General features: G+C 45.3%; 1 protein-coding gene across 1 annotated transcript in view; it reads left to right on the top strand.

Moving 5' to 3' along the window:
- Positions 1–17,317, top strand: part of RETREG1 (reticulophagy regulator 1) — a 127,674-nt gene that overhangs the window by 16,303 nt on the left and 94,054 nt on the right. The window lies entirely within an intron of this gene.

The raw sequence follows: 17,317 nt of genomic DNA, 5'->3' as shown, positions 1-17,317 counted from the left end.
AGGACATGTGTTTTCCGCTAGAAGTTGGTTCCCACCGTGCTAAGGGACGGCTTTGTTTCCCTTGTTTAATTAGAGACAGCTGTAGGGCTGTTGCCGCCGCCCACGGGTGTGCAGGGGAGGGCGGGCCTGTTGGTGATGCCCCCACCTTCTAGCGCAGCCACGGGAGTTTGGAAGCTGCGGGTGTTGGAGGGGGTGGCTTTACTCCCTCCTGTAACACTTTCAGTCACCATTTATCTTGTCTTCCTCTTTTATTGCTCCTTTTTTGGCAAACGGTGAAAAGCATTAAAAACAAACAAACATCCCAAGAGGTTCACTTTTTTTAACGATTTTTAAAAAATTGAAGTATAGTTAATTTACAATGTTGTGTTAGTTTCTGGTGTACAGCAAAGTGATTCAGTTTTATATATATATACACACACACATACACATATGCATACATACATGTATATGTATATGTATCTGTTCTTTTTCAGATTCTTTTCCATTATAGGTTATTATAAGATATTGAATATAGTTCCCTGTGCTATACAGTAGGTCCTTGTTGTTTCTCTGTTTTATATATAGTAGCGTATATGTGTTATCCCAAACTCCTGATTTATCTCTCCCCCATCCCCTTTGGTAACCATAAGTTTGTTTTCTTTGTCTGTGACTCTATTTCTGTTTTGTAAATAAGTCCACTTGTATCATTTTTTTTTAGATTCCACATATAAGTGATATCATATGATGTTTGTCTTTCTCTGTCTGACTGACTTCACTTTTAACAAGTCAGGGTTGCATTGTTGTTCAGATCATTATTGCGGCTCCCGGGCTCTCAAAGTGAGCTTGGGGTGGTCGTCTGTGACCTTCACTGCTTCACTTACACACTCGCTGTGTTTTATTGATTGATTCTTTTCATATTAAGAAGATAAGGAAATGTTCACTCTGTTAGTTTGCCTTCTTTTATTGGGGTGAAAAAGGGTTTTCCTAATGATGAAATATCAAGTTCTTACACCAAAGAGGTCTTCTCAGGACCAAATTTGCGGCTGTCATTTTGCATCTCAACTCATGGTTTGAATTCCTGTGGGCTAAGCTTAAACCTGAGTAATCGTCTTTTCTTTATTTTCTCTTTGCCAGTTTCCTTATCGTTTTGTATTTATTCTGTGTTACAGTGGACATTTAAGCTCTCTCAGTTGCTTTTTGGACTGAGATATAGTAGAAATCAGTGCTCACGAAGGCAGGCTAGTGTGTGTGTGTGTGTGTGTGTGTGTGTGTGTGTGTGTGTGTGTGTGTGTGGCTAAGGAGGAGGGGTGAACTAGAGGTGAACTAGCTTCTAGCAAGATGAGCCCAGTTAAAGGACTTAATCTTTCTGAGCTTCAGTTTCCTCATTTGTCAAAAACAATAAGGATTATGGAGCGAGCCGCCTCACGTCTGTGGCACCCCGGCTGTAAACTCACTCGGGCCAGAGCCCTTGCCCTGTGGTTCTTTTTCCGAATCACAGTTTCCCACTTAAAAATGTTCCATTAAATTTTATATTACTACTTGCGTGTGCTATATACTGAAAGTTAGTTTTAAAACCACAAATTGTAAAAGAAGACATTAAAATATTACTTTAAATAAAAATAACTTCTTAGGTGCTGGAAGCCTGATTTGCGAGTTGTCTTGCACTTCCGGGGCCAGGTTCCACTAATCCACCAGACAGGGCGGTTTCGTTATAGGGGGAGCTCGCTCCCGCCCGTGTGTTCACACGCCCTCCATCTGAGCGGGTGGGAGAGGATCTGCTTGGTTTGTTCCTCAAACCCTGCCCAGGGGTCCTGGAGGTCCTGGGCTTGGAGTCGGGGGACCCTGAAGAATTGACAGCCATCAAAGGAGATTCATTCTCATCCCAAGTTTACTCTTGGTTTGGAATGTTCCAGAAACACAGTCTGGGGAATTTCGAGGACCGGGGTCCATGAGGCAGCTACCGGTCCTCTCTCATGCCTTGCTCACGGATGCACAGGCATCTGTCTCTCTCTCTGTATTTCTGTCTCCACTTCTGTTTTCTCTTTTGATTGGACGCATAGGAAAGAACCAGAAAGGGTTTTCCGACCCGGATGACACAGCAAGTCTTGGGCCTTGAGGTGGCACTGCCAATCACAGTCCAGCTGGACAGTGGCCATTGGCATGTGGGCCCAGAGTGGGCCTTCCTGAGTCAGAATACTGGTGCCCAGACATTTGCTGTGCTTTCTCCTGCGCCTCAGGTTTGGCGGTGGAGTTTCCAGGGGTCGTGGCTCCCCGTGCGCTGGGAGTGATGGCCTACGTCCCCCGTCCTGTGCCAGCGACTAGAAGGGCATCCAGTGGACCTGCACACACCCTTCTTATTTTTACTCAAGTTTTGAAAACATTCCCCATCCTGTGTTGGTCAGGCAGCCACGCCAAGTAGGACTGTAATCTCCAGGTTTGACTGACCCGTTCCTGGTGTTGCCTTCTTCAGGGACAGACGCCCACGTGTGTCGTCACTGTTCTGCCCCCCGCATGTATCTGTGGAAACTGTGACGACAGGAGTCCACGTCCCGTTCTGGGTGTTATGTGGGGTTTTTTGAACATTCTGGCATCAAATAAGAAAAGTAGGTGGTGTTTTTCCTGGGACAGCTACTGGCTATGGTGTTCCTGCTAGTAAGGGAGTGTTTGTGTGGGGAGACTGCTTGCCCGTGTCTTAGGGAGGCTGTGTTCCTAAACGGGGTGACCCGGGGTCAGCCCTGCTGACCTGCACGGCTTTGGTACACTGATAAAGGACACCTGATCTTGGCCTTCCCATAAGTGACCCTCCCAGGATGGCAGCATTACTAACTCAGTGCTCAGTCTTGATGTTTTGGACATTTGAAACAAATTAGATAGCTGCTTCTCTGCACTGTGTGTTTGTTCGGATCTTTAGTGGGTGAGTGTATAACTTACTGTCCAATCCTAAGTATGCCGGACAAGGTGTCAAGCAGGATACTGTGGTCTCTCTGATCTGAAGTCACCTGTTCGTTCTAATCCACACAGTTTCTTATAGTTTGTTCAGCTGTTTCAGCCTTGGTCTCTTTGGCAGCCTGAGAGAACGTCTCATTTTCTAGCAGGGAGTTTAGGAGAGACAGGATGGTCCTCAGCTCTGCGGGGCTGACCAGGCCAGCTGCAGGCTCATTCACCTTGACGTAGAAGTGGACCTTGTGGTGGTCGGTTCAGTCCAGACACTTGGCTCAAGGGGTGTAAAAGCCTCAGTCCTAGTTCTGGAACATCGTGGCCTCAGACTGGGTGGGAGAGGGTCTGGGCTGTGTGAATCTTGTTGCCGAGCCTAGGAACTTGACGGGGAATGGTCATTCCAGGAGGCCCATCTCTGTGTGCCCGTGATCTTGGACAATGTGTATTAGAGTGTGATCGGGGTTCATTCACCTGGAAAGGGATTGACTGGAGCTGGGGAGGCAGAGCCCTGGCCGGGCTTCCCATGAAGAGAGGGAGGAGCGGGAGCAGGGCAGGGATGGGCTGGAGGACCAGGCCAACCAACAGGGCAGAACCAAGGTGGGGTGGGGGCCGTGTGGAAGCCCCAGGGCTGAAGTCCAGCGGCTTGCATCCTTGGGTTTTCGGAGTGAAGGAGCTGGAGGAACAAGAAGATCATCGACAGCTGTGGCAATGCTGTCCGTCTTGGAACTGCAGAGTGGCTGAATTCCTTTTGGCGGACCCTGGACAGGGTCAGGTGCATTGGAATGGGGTCTTGAACGGAGTGTGGATGTGAGCTGATGAGTGGTTGAGCACAACTGAATGGGCATTTAAAAGGCAGGAGCCCATATGACAATTGCTCTTTCAACCCTGCTATCTAGAACATTCTGGTGTTTTAGATTGGTTGGTTAAAGTGGGATGTCAAGGGTCTCCATAAATGGTGTGTAAATAGGGAAGTGGACTTGGAGTCAAGAAGACCCAACTCTTTCAATTATAGGCTGGACAGTTTTAGACGAATTGCTCTAACCTAGTCTATTTATGAGTGTATAATTTCCACATATTAACTTCATCGGGTTGTGCAGGAGCATTAAATGAGATGAAGATGTAGAAAACAAACTTATGCTTGTCAAAGGGGAAAGGAAGTGGGAGGGAGAGGTAAATTAAGAGTATGGGATTAACAGGTACAAACTACTATACACAAGATAGATAAGCAACAAGGATTTACTGTATAACACAGGGAACTATATTCAGTATCTTTTAATAACCTATAGTGGAAAATAATCTGAAAAAAAATATGTAACTGAATCATTTTGCTGTATACCTGAAATTAACACCTGAAACTAACAATGTTGTAAATCAATTGTACTTCAACAAAAAATGAGATGAAGATGTGAAAATATCTAGCAAATGGTAAATCCTCATTACCTCTCAGCTTCTTTCTTTCTCAGGCTTGCCCATAATGGTTCATGGAACTCATTACTGTATGTCTGGCCCCCTACCCCCTACCCAAGAGCTGGTCTTCTTAGAAGCCTCTTTAACCCCTGCCACTGTGTCTTGTACCCAGTGTATGCATTTATTTATGAAGGGAGAGGCCCCAAGTTCAGCTTGGATTTGGATCAGTTGTGAGGTATTGCTTCTAGGTTTATGGTTCATGGACTCAGAGAATGTTTGGATGGGAAATGCCTGGGGAGATCATTGCAGCTCAGTGTTTGCAAACCTAGCTATTAACACGTAGGTTCCTGTGCCTCACCCCAAGGATTCTTCTCTCCCAGGTCCAGAATGGAGCCCAGGAATCTGTATTTTGAAAAAGTGTCCTGAGTAATGTGATGGTCAGTCAGTTTGGGGAAGGACTTATCTAGCCAGTGTGCACTTTACAGATGAAAATACTGAGGCGTAGAGAGGAGGATGGAGGTGTTTCTCACCAGCTGTGTGATTGGGGCCAAAACTCAAACTCTGCAGGTGCCACTGGGCAGACACACAGTATCTATCTCATTGCCATTTGCATACAAACCCATGTAAACCAACCGGGCTGCCATGACAACAGCTGCTTGACCTCGTATTTATTTCTTTCTCCCCCTCTGTGCGTCTGGGTTTCACTGTCCCTTTTCTGTACACCGCCACCCCGCCTTCGTCCCTCTTATCCTCCTGTGCTCCACTGCAATGCATGACTTTGATCAGATCTCTTCTTTCTTCTTCTAGCGCCTTTCTGTGACGGAATCTTGCAGTTAGTATTTAACTTACTGGTAACTCAGCCGGAAGGGGCAGCACAGGTTGACTCACCCAACCCTGCTTGGAAGTCAGCTTCTACTGAGCTGCAGTGACCACCTGGGACAGGCGTGAGGCAAGGTGGATGGGCAGACAGTATACACTAGGTGGCGCTAAAGAGCCCACCGCATGGCCCGGTGCTCCTGACTTGATTTGCCTGTGGCTTTTCTCTTAATTCCATTGCAGAGCTGGGGTAAAAGCAAGCCTGATTTCGCCTTGCCTTGACCTCAGATGGACTTGGTTCCACTCCTGCTGCGCCCTTGGCTCCTCCCACTCTCTGGGCTCAAGAACGCAAACTCCCCGCTGCTCTTCCCCACTGTCCTGTGGTTTGTCCACCATGCCTTGCAGAGCTGGGCATGTTCCCTGAATTCACTGGATTATTGCCACCGGTTTCTACTGGAGCCAGCCTGACTCGGACCCTTTCTGGTTGCTGCAGTCTGATGCCTCCCTGCCTATGGGTGGCTTCCAGAATTTCTCACCTCCCTCTGTAAAGAAGCTTGCCTCTTTATTTTTCTTCATACTTCTCACCTCTTGCTTCTAATTCACTCTTCTGGTCATCACAACTAAAGAAGTACTTTGGTGAAAAAAAAGAAACGCTTCCGAGTTTAACTTAGTCTCTGATTTGCAGTGAATCGAGTCATTATCTTGCTCTATTGCATGATTACCCTCTACTTTCTCAATTATTTAAAATCGTATATTTTGTTGATTCCTAAGAAACATATCCCCCTTCTCCTTGACATACCTTCATGTTTAAACAGGTTTGAAATTGGGATGCATTTTACAATTCAGAGGGTCATAGCTTATTTGCCAGCTTCTTTCCCCCCTTAGTGGTGTATAGTTTAGTTTCATATCGCATCTTCAGACAGTATTTTTGCAGGATCTGGATAAAAGACCAGGAAAAATTGAAGCAAACTTCAGTGAAGATTCAGAATTTTGCAATATTAAGGAAGATGACTGCCAGTACGCCTAACACTTGAGAAGATGACAGAATTATTTTCCAGAAAAATGTGATCTGGACTTTGAACAATGTTGGATAAATCATATGAGGTCCTTCTTTTATGATTAGAGCCACCGTAATATTAAATAAAGCCAATGTACACGAAGGACTCTATCTAGGCAAAGTCTGTGGTTCTATATATTTCAGTAAAGGAGAACTAAACCTCCTTTTTAGATCTCTCTTTTGAAAGAGCTACAAAGCAAACACTGCAGATTAATTCCTGCATGAGAACTGTGGAGGGTTCTAGTGCTTTTGTCCACAGACTTCCTTTCTCTGAAGACAAAAATGTGTATTTTAGCTGTTGACAGCCTTCATTTCATAGTACAAAGTGGGTTATGCTTTACCCAGAAATGAGGGTTAGGTTGTTACACATGGGATGAGCTAAATATCCCATGGGATGTCCTTTTCATCCCTTACCAAAGAAGTTGTTCTGTTTGTTTTTGTGAACTATCCCTTTCTTTGCTTTTACAAGAAGTTTATTCTGTCAAGCCATTTAATTTGGCTTTGCAAAACTTATCATGAAGTAATGGAAGAGTTAGTTAGGCTTTCCTTGTGTATCAAACAGATACACAACTAGTCGAGAAAAGGTGTTTTAGCAATTTGTAGTTAGCCACGGAGCAGAGGTCCACAGAAGATCGCTCTAGTGCTTTCATCTCCTTTTCCATCATGTAAATTGTCCACATAGCCCATCCCGGGGCTCTGGCCTCCCTGCTGTTCCTTCCTCCAATCCCGAACCCCACGCACACCTGGCATCCTGAAACCAGTAAAGGGACAGGGAAAAGCTGTGGCCTTGAATGATTCGCGCACAGAAAGCTGAGACGATGGGTGACCTGAGTGTAATTTAGTTCCCAGCCTGTCATTTTGCTTGTTGAGCATCTTCGTGGAGTGGGTGTCTAGCTCTCCTGTCCGTGGCTTATGGGCAGCGAATGCAGACTGGTTTGATATTAGTCAAAGCCCATAATTTTTTTTAAAATTATTTTATTTTATTTATTTATTGTTTTTGGCTGCATTGGGTCTTCGTTGCTGCGCACGGGCTTTTCTCTCATTGCGGCGAGCGGGGGCTACTCTCCGTTGCGGTGCGCGGGCTTCTCGTTGCGGTGGCTTCTCTTGTTGCCAAGCACAGGCTCTAGGCGCGCGGGCTTCAGTAATAGTGGCACACAGGCCCAGTTGCTCCGCGGCACGTGGGATCTTCCCAGACCAGGGCTCGAACCCGTGTCCCCTGCATTGGCAGGCAGACCCCCAACCACTGCTCCACCAGGGAAGCCCCCAAAGCCCATAATTTGATAGGAAAATTTTCTGCTTAAAATCACAGCCCATTCCAAAATGGATATCATTTGGGGGTTCCCCAGTCTCCTCTATTTTTTTTTTCTTTTACAATTAGTAGAGGGTTTACCCTTATAGTTGTTTAGGTTTTCTCTGGATCCCTACCTGTTTTCCTTATACCCTCCCTTGGCTCTGAGCATACGGTTGGGTCTTATTTCTTAGCTGGCCCAGGTAGCTGAGTAGAGACTAGTGGCATAAACCATCCCAACAATACCAAGTGGGCTCTGGCTGTTGGTGACTTGAAAACTAGATTAAAATTCAAAATGATGTAACCGAACCAGAGAACGAGAGAAGAAAGTGTAGAAGAAAGAAACAACAGGAAGAAAAAAGCAAATAGACAAATGTATCCAATATAAAAATGAATCAGAAATGATGCTATACAAGCATGGCTAGAAATCATCCGTGGACTGTAATTATCACAAGCTAAACATGAGTCAGCTGGGTAACGTGGTATTTTTTTTTTTGGCCGTGCTGGGTCTTTGTTGCTGCGTGCAGGCTTTCTCTAGTTGTGGTGAGCAGGGGCTACTCTTCGTTGCAGTGTGTGGGCTTCTCATTGCGGTGGCTTCTCTTGTTGTGGATCACGGGCTCTAGGCGAGCAAACTTCAGTAGTTGTAGCACGTGGGCTCAGTAGTTGTGGCGCATGGGCTTAGTTGCTCCACGGCATGTGGGATCTTCCCAGACCAGGAACCGAACCCATGTCCCCTGCATTGGCAGATGGATTCTTAACCACTGTGCCACCGGGGAAGTCCCAGTGTGGTATTTTTTTAAAGCAGTCATCCCACTGGGATATAGAGTTGGACACAACTTGCTAAAAGAAAGTGCACATAGTGAGTTGCAGAACTTTATCTTCCCAATAGCAGCTAAATCATACAGTATGTATTTATAGGACAGATGGGTATTCTTATATACATATGGTTTTATATATGTATGAAACTTGTATATAATTTTATATATTTATATATAGCATATAATTGTCATATGTAATGTTTACCTACCATGATATGTATGTGTATATTATAGTTGTCCTATATAATGTTCACCTGTCTTGGTTTCCAAAGTCTTGATTACCCCTTGTCAGATAAATGTTATGTCAGCTAAAAGAAGTACATGTAACTGTCTTAGTAAACAGAAATGATATTTTAATTTAAAATGGTATTTTAATTTAATTGGTTATAAAAAGCCCATCCAGCTGCAGAAAGATATTTACAAAAGCTGGAAACTTGGGAGTTGGTAGTGCTTCTTAATGGTCTCACTTCTAGGATCTGTTGATGCAGTCACAGGTCCCTAGTCTAATTTGGGGAAAGGCAAGTGTCCGTGGCCTTTTTGTTGAACTAAAAGTGATTTTCAGGAGGAAAAAAGCCTTTATAGGGCTGGCTGAATGGACGTGTGAGCTGTGCCGTCGCACAGAGCCCGGTGTTCAGAAGGCCCTGCACGTGGGGATTAATGCTCTGAGGCCACCATCTTGTATTTCTTAGTACTTCCATCGTTGGATACGTGTTTTGTCAGTGAAGCTCAACAGGACGATGGAGCACATGCTGGGAGCGTGGGGCCTCAGCTCACGTGTGGGACCTCCTCCCCGGGATGGGGTTCTGGCCGCCTCCTCCCAGCCACTGGGCGCCAGCCCTGCCCACCCTCCCCCTCTCCACCCCACCCCGCATGACTGCCCTGGGTCCTCCGCCCAGGGCCGTGGCCAGGTGGCATCGGTAGGGGGAGGCTTGTGTTCCACTGTGACCGCCCGCCCCTCGCTGGGGCCTGAGCACAGGTGTGAGAAGGGTCCTCCTCAGGCACAGATCACCGTCTTCGCCCCGGCCAGCAGTGCCTCGGAGAGCAGAGTGACGGGCGGGCAGGGGCCTCACCCCGCCCGGACCCAGGTCCCAAACACGCCCTGGAGTCGAGGCTGCAATACTGGGGGGAACTCCTGTTTGTTGTGGGTTGGGCCTGCAGTCTGGTGGGGAGGGGAGGTTGACTTCTCCATCCCCAGTGAGGTCTCTGCATGTTCACCTTGCACCGGACCTGGAAAATTACGTAGCGCCCCTGAGTGAGAAAGATGCCTGTCCACAGCCGCCCCTCTTCAAAGTCTGTACTTTTATCATTCTGCTTCCCATGACCTCATGGGCATCGTGCAATGTGACCACAACCCGTCTCTGAATAATCGTTCTGCAGCATTCAGGAATCCTCTGGCTACCTGTGTGCAGCCATATTTGCTTCAAGATTCCCCCCGTGGGTGAGGGGGTCACCACGTGTTTCTGTGAATTCTGTGAACGGCAGATTGGCAAGGTCACCCTGGGGCTTGGATCAGGCTGTGCCATGGGATGTGCATGGGCAGGTCCTAATGGCGTTTGGTTCTTCTCCTGAGAGCTGTTCTATACTTCAGAGTAATTCTCAGCATCAGCCAAGCAGATCAGCACTTACAGGCACTCAGAGCTTAGGAACGCAGCAGGTTTCAACAAGGTGTTTAAGAAAATCTCTTATTATGTCTTTACGGGCAGGATGGAGTAACATGGATGGAATGTAGCGGCCAACTGGATGGCCTGTCATATTCATAAAGTGCTGATTCATAAACTAGGTCACTGTGGGAGTCACAGGGCTCCAGTACCGATCGATCTCCATCCACCTCCAGCAGTGTGGTCGAGGACAGATGACACGCAGATCTCACATGTGTGGGTGTCATGATGCCGGACACGAGAACAAATGTGATTGATGCCACCATTAAGGGCTGTGGGTTTGAATGACGGACCATGTCAAACAAGAACCAATGTAATAGGACATACTGAGATTCAAAAGTTGCATCAGAAAAATAGAATCCTTGAGGGTTTTAGCTGCCTGTAATTTCAAAATAAGCCAGTATGCTGATAGAGCTGTTAAAAAAAAAAAAAAAAAAGGCTGCGCCCAAAGGAGTTAATCAGTTGAAAACTTAATGACCGCACAAAATCCTGCACACGCATTTTTAGAGCAGTTTTATTTATAATTGCCCAAAATTGGAAGCAACCAAGATGTCCTTCACGAGGTGAATGGATAAATGGTGGTACATCATATGACGGGATATTATTTGATAATAAAAAGAAATGAGCTATCAAACCGTGAGAAGACAGAGGAACTTAAGTAAATACCAAGTGACAGGAGCCAGTCTGAAAAGGCCATATACTGTATGATTCCAACTACATGACATTCCGGAAAAGGCAAACTAGTAGGTACAGTAAAAGGATCAGTGGTCCCCAGAGTTTATGGGGAGAGAGGGAGGCATGAATGTGTGGAGCACAGGGATTTTTAGGGCGGTGAAAATACTCTGTATGATACTATAATGATGGATACGTGACATTATGTATTTGTCAAAACCCCTAGAATGTATGACACAAAGAGTGAGCCCTGCTGTGATCTATGGACTTGGTTAATAACGTATCAACATCGGTTCATCAGTTATAACAGATGTAAGATGCTGTAACACTGAAGCAAGGTGTTAGTACTAGGAGACACTGTAGGTGGGATGGGAGGATGGGGGAGGAGATACATGGGAAGTCTCTGCACAATCTACTCAATTTTTCTGTAAACCTAAAACTGCTCTAAAAAATACAGCCTATTAATTAAAAAAAAAAAAAACTGTATAAGTAGAGCTATGGAATCCAGAACAAATGGATTTAAGGCCCGTCCTGGTTCCCCCACTCTGTAGGGACCAGATGCCCAGTGGGAGCATTTGGTCTGAAAAGAGTCACACCTGGAGCCTGGCCAGAGGAGGGATGGGATGCCTGGGGAAGAGGTGAAGGGACCAGGGATGTTTGTCCTAAAGAGGTGTGAGCGTAATCCTCGCTTTCTGCAGTCTTGGTGGTGGTGGCTGGTGTCTTTGAGGAGCGCTCCTGGCATCTCTTCAGTCAGTTCATCACACCCTGAGCAGACATCCTCTTGAAAATTGGTGACAGCCCTTCCAGCTATTTTCATGTGATAACAGGAGGTGGAAGAGGCAGGAGCTTGTGTCTGGGAGGTATTTAGCAGAGTGGTGAGAGAGCTGGCTTAGAGCCAAGCTGTCTGGATTCCTGGATCCTGTCTGGATCCTGGCCCCGCCTCCCCTGATCTTGGGGCCTTGGGCAAGTTTCTTAACCCCTCCCTGCTCACCTGCAAAATGGAGTACCTTCCCCATGGGGTTGTTATAAGGATTAAATGAGGGAATACATTAAATGATGTCTAGAACCGTGCTCGCACTCACTAGACATCAGCGGTTTTATTCACTGCAGTGTGGTTCTGGAGGGCAGAACTAGCGCCGCTGGGTCAAGGGGAGCCAGCGTTAAGGGCACTTTCTCACTCCTCTGTTTTAGCCTCTTGCACTCTTGCTGTTCCCTGCGCTTACCCTGTTCCCGACCTGGAATGCCTTTGGCGCTTTCCACCTGGCAAAGTCTGACTGCTCTAGGGAGTCAAAGCTTAAACACCCACCTTCTCTCGAGAGCTCACTCTGCCTTCCTTATGCAGTTATCGGCCCTCTTTCCTGCTCCCACACCCTTTTGGAAAGTATTGATGCTTGGGTTAAACATAGTTGTTTACTTGTCTGCTTCCCGGCTTCACAGGGAATTTAGTCATCATTGTGTCCCTGCAGCTAGCCCAGTGTCTCATAATCACTGGTTATGGAATGAAAAGGGAATTTCCCCTTCCCCCAGTAATAAAAGGACACAGTAGGAAGCTGGATGCCGAAGACATGCTGCGCTCCCCGATATGAGATGTATTTCAGTAGAGGTGGGTGATTCTCACTGAGGGAATCATGGGTTGGATGAAAGTGTAGTCTTCCTCTGAGTGGTGCCACAGTGCACCAGCATCAGAATTGCTTACGGCCCGCAGACAGGGATTGTTTTTTTTTTGATGTCCTATGAGACAATTTTCGTATAAAAAAAAGATTGGTTTGAAACAATTCTGTTCAACTACCTTTTAAAAAATAAATTTGGATTAAGTAAGGTTGAAACCCTTGTTTTTCTTCGAGCTTTCAATTTTAGCTAACATAACTTACTATTTTGTTTATAAATCGATCAAACTTTAGCAAGCATTTTCAAGAGAGTCTTTGGTGAATGACTGGTTTTATTAAGAAGTTTCACTGTACTCCTTTCAACATTTTAAACAGCATTTGTAAATTTTATATTTTCCCTGTCCCTTTAAAGTATTTTATTATCAGAGGTTACTAAGGTTCCACTAAGAGACTCAGGAACCAACCTGATTAAGCTTCCACCAGCCAAGATGGGCCACTTGACGGTCAGTAGGGATGAGACTGCAGCGGGCTGGAGCACATCATTCACAGTAACACTAAAAAAAATGTAATGACCCAAACCAACTGTGTTGCCTTTAGAGGATACTAAGGAACTGTCTCATTATCTTGAAGGCTGGTAAATAAAGAGAAAGAATCAAGCATTGATCCTGCCTTTCCCATGAGATCCGTCTCTTCCGGTCATCAAACATTGATGAAGGGGAGTTTCTCTTTATAGATGTGACCCAGCTAATACCCGTAGCAAGAATGAAGGGCTCTTACCCCTGGGTAGTCCCTGAGGAATTAAAGCCAGGCAGTCATCGCGAATGGCTGCTAATGTCACAAAAATAGAGACACCAGACAGTATGTGCCTCCTGATGGGAGCACACAGCTCCACCTGTCATATAGCTCTGTAGGAAAAAAAATTGAACCTAAATCTGGTCAAGACTCTAGATGCAACTGCCAACTTTTACAGTCTGCAGAAGGGGTAAAGGAGAATGTTAAACTAAACCACAAGGATACAAGGAGTGATTCTCAGACTCTGGAAAGCTTTACTGGACAAAATGAGTCTGTTTCTTCCACAGAAATTTTAAGCAAAAAAAAATAAGTAAATAAAAGAGAAATAGACAAGAGAGATAGAGAGATGGGCGGGCAGGAGACCTATAAATTACAGGAAACTTAAAACTCACATCTATCCATTTCAATGTATGACTTTTTCAGATTCTGTTTCAGTCTTTTACTCTGTGTGTGTGTGTGTGTGTGTGTGTGTGTGGCGTGTGTACATGTGTGTAAAAGATGACTGGGAAGATGTGAATGCTGACAGGTATCTGATGACATTAAGAAATTAAAGCAATTTTATTAGGTGTGATAGTGGTATTGTTGTTAGGTTAAAAAGTGCTTTTTTTTAAAAAAATAAATTTATTTATTTATTTATTTATTTTTGGCTGTGTTGGGTCTTTGTTTCTGTGCGAGGGCTTTCTCTAGTTGTGGCGAGCGGGGGCCACTCTTCATCGCGGTGCGCAGGCCTTTCACTGTAGCGCAGCCTCTCTTGTTGCGGGGCACAGGCTCCAGATGTGCAGGCTCAGTAGTTGTGGCTCACGGGCCTAGTTGCTCCGTGGCATGTGGGATCTTCCCAGACCAGGGCACGAACCCGTGTCCCCTGCATTGGCAGGCAGATTCTCAACCACTGCGCCACCAGAGAAGCCCCAAAAAGTGCTCTTTTGTTTTTGAAGATAAATGACAACAGTTACAAGTTAAATTATATGATGCTTGATATTTGCTTCAAATAATTTGGGTGTGTATGTGGTGAGGGGAGCTTGGTGGGTGGGAATATAGAAGAAACAAGATTGGCCATGAATGGAGAATTGTTGAGGCTGGGTTTATTATGCTTTGGTCTCTCTTTTTGTATATATTCGAAAGTTACCAAAATAGAAGTTTTTAAAAAAATGACTTTGTCTAACAACCAAGATCTCCCAATATTAGGCAGTTCCTGTAAAATAAATAAACTCATAGGTGTTCCTAAGATTTTAATTTCAAATCACAACTCTAAATTATACTACATATTTTAAATTGGAACCATGGGACGAATTATCGTAGGCAGTAAAAATAATTAAAATACCAAATACGTGCAGGTTTTTCTAAGTACAAATTATTACTATTAGAACTTAGTTTCTCAAACATGTCTATGCTTAATTCTTGGGCTGCAAAGATGCTCATCCACCAAGGAGACATGCAATCCCATACCGGTGTGGCACTTCCGTCCCAAGTAGTTGTTGGGTTTGCTTTCTCATCTGGCTGAGGATTCTTAATGACCAGTGAGACCCTTGGGCAAGATGCCAACTATACCCTGGCCCAGGGAACATGGGGTGGGCATCCCCAGTGCTCTTGGGAGTTGCTATGGCAACATCCTCTAAATGAGGGCTTCTGGCAGCCAGGGCGGTGGGTCAAAGTCCTGTCATTCCCTAATTTTTCTATTCCTGGAAGATTGTAATTTCCACTAAAAGGATAACTAATGGCCTTCATTGCTTCAGTTGGTTTTGCATTTCTTTGGTTTTTAAAAGATACTTAAATGGCTTCCTGGCTAGCTCAAAAGACCTTTAAACTTGAGGGAACTTTCTCTCCTAGGGTTTTGCCTGACTCTGCAAAGAAGGCCATTCTAATGAAACATACTAATCTAACAGTTGCAGATTCCCCCCCCCCCCCCATGCAATGTGAGTCACACTGTGAGTTACAACTCGCTTGTGGAGTCACTTTAGTGAGCCAGAGTCAGCATTTAAAAATATAATGGAATTGAAGGAAAGTATCAGAAGGCATCACACATTGTAAGGATAAATATTATTTTTGAAACTTTGGTTTCATTTGTATGTGTTTAGAGGTAAATGAATTTCTTATGGTGGATCACTATCAAAAATTTTGAAAACTGCCACTTCAGTGTGAGGTGGGGAAAACAGAGAGACTGGCCCACAGACAAGCGCAATAATTAATCATAAACTGACAGTGAGGAGGTAAGCCAAAAAGAAAATAAATACCAAAAAACACCTTCGGTTAAAACAAACATAAGAGCTCAAAAATAGAGCAAGTGTTAGACCCATAGTGGAAGAACAAGTTATTGTTACTAAAGACGTGGGTGTTGGCATTATGGGTTGTCTTTTTTTTTAAAAATTAATTAATTAATTTTTATTTTTTTTTTGGCTGTGTTGGGTCTTCGTTTCTGTGCGAGGGCTTTCTCTAGTTGCGGCGAGTGGGGGCCACTCTTCATCGCGGTCCGCGGGCCTCTCACTATCCCGGCCTCTCTTGCTGCGGAGCACAGGCTCCAGACGCACAGGCTCAGTAGTTGTGGCTCACGGGCCCAGTTGCTCCGCGGCATGTGGGATCTTCCCAGACCAGGGCCTGAACCCGTGTCCCCTGCATTGGCAGGCAGATTCTCAACCACTGCGCCACCAGGGAAGCCCTATGGGTTGTCTTTTATGTCTGCTCCTTCCTCTGCATATATTGTTCACCATTTATTCCTTTTTGGTAGCACAGTGCCTGGCGCAATGTAGGCCCCCATAAATAAATGTTTATTGAATGTAAACACTAGTAATTAGACCACCTGTTTCAGAGGATCTGGGAGGGGAGGACCCTGGGGTCTGGGAATCTGTATTTTAACAAGCTTTCCAGGCAGCCAACCTGCTGGCAGTTGCAGACCAGTATTAAAGAAGCACTGAGCTATTCTACCCCCTCTGGCCCAGGTCACACACACAGGTGACATTAGAACCAGACATGGAAATTGGGTTGTCCACATTCTGGGAGAGGTTTTACCCACAACTTCACCAGCATCTCATGTTGACCACTTCTCACCAAGCACATTGCATAACCTTCTAGTAGATGTCCTGGACTCCATGCTTCCTCCCTACTCCACCTCATCCTCTCTGCTGCCCCCAGGCATTTTCCTAAACCACTCATCATTTCATTTACCTACTCTATACCTTTGGCTTTCTCTCTATTGTCAGTAGTGACGACTAAACTCCCTACATATCCTTCAGGGCTTGCCGTAGTCTGCCCCCAGCCTGGCACCTCAATTTCTTCTCTCTGCCAGTCTCCCAACTCTCTTGTTGTTTATCCCTCTGCTTCCACAGGGGCCATCCCAGACCACTTGCATGCCCCAGGCACACCTCACCCTTGCCTGACTCTCATCTTCTGCTCATGTTGTATCCTCCAATTGGAACAGCTTCTATTTTCCTCTGAATTGCATCCATTCTCCCAGACCAAGTTCAATGCCACTTTTTATAAATCTTCTCTGATTTGGAGTTAATCATTTCTCCTCCTTTGCTTCTCTTTGCTGTTTGCTCATGTCTTGCTATAGCACCAAGACTCATTGCCTTGGACTTTGTTAGTGCAGCCTGTGTTCATCTCCCTGATGAGGAAGTAAGTTCCTAGAAGGCAGTATTCATGTGTTCTTTGCTTCTTTATACATCCCACACTGCCTTACAACTAGTATTAAATGACATTTCTGTTAAATTGATCTTTCTGAGTTATGATTGCACTGAAGTCAATATTAATTGGTAGCTTAACCAACTAACTTATGTAGAATGGGCTTCAGCCTCTATGTGAAGGCTCAAAGCTCCTTGTGACTTCCTTGCCATTCCATTCCTTTATAAACCCAATCAAAAACAAAACAAAAAGTACTGTAGGGTTTGCGTGCTGTTCATGATAAAGAATTCTTTGTTTCCCTCTGGAGAGGAGGTGGGCAGATGGACAGAAGGGCAGTGATCTTAGAAAGGGCTAGCAAATTGGATCCCTAATAACTGCTGTTTTTCAGAGATTGGTGGGGTGGGGGGTAGGAGTTAAAGAAATGGATGTGGCATAAGAGGAAACCGTAAGACAGAGGACAGTAAGCAAAGGGCATCTACTCTAGCTTCTCTTGTGCGTGAAAGAACCCTGCTGCTCTGCCTTTTTAATTTTAGCCCATCATGATTCTTCTCCAGGTCAGTTCTATTCCGTCTTTTAGCAGAGTGATATTTGGGCCATACCCAAAATAGCAAATCTTCTGCCCAGATTGGAGGTTGGAGCGGAGAGCCTGGCACAAAAGTACACATGGCTCC

This window comes from Balaenoptera musculus, chromosome 3 (assembly GCF_009873245.2).
Source record: "Balaenoptera musculus isolate JJ_BM4_2016_0621 chromosome 3, mBalMus1.pri.v3, whole genome shotgun sequence".
Lineage (NCBI taxonomy): Eukaryota > Metazoa > Chordata > Mammalia > Artiodactyla > Balaenopteridae > Balaenoptera > Balaenoptera musculus.
The sequence above is the reverse complement of the archived record's forward strand: the minus strand, read 5'-3'. Positions and strand labels throughout refer to the sequence as shown.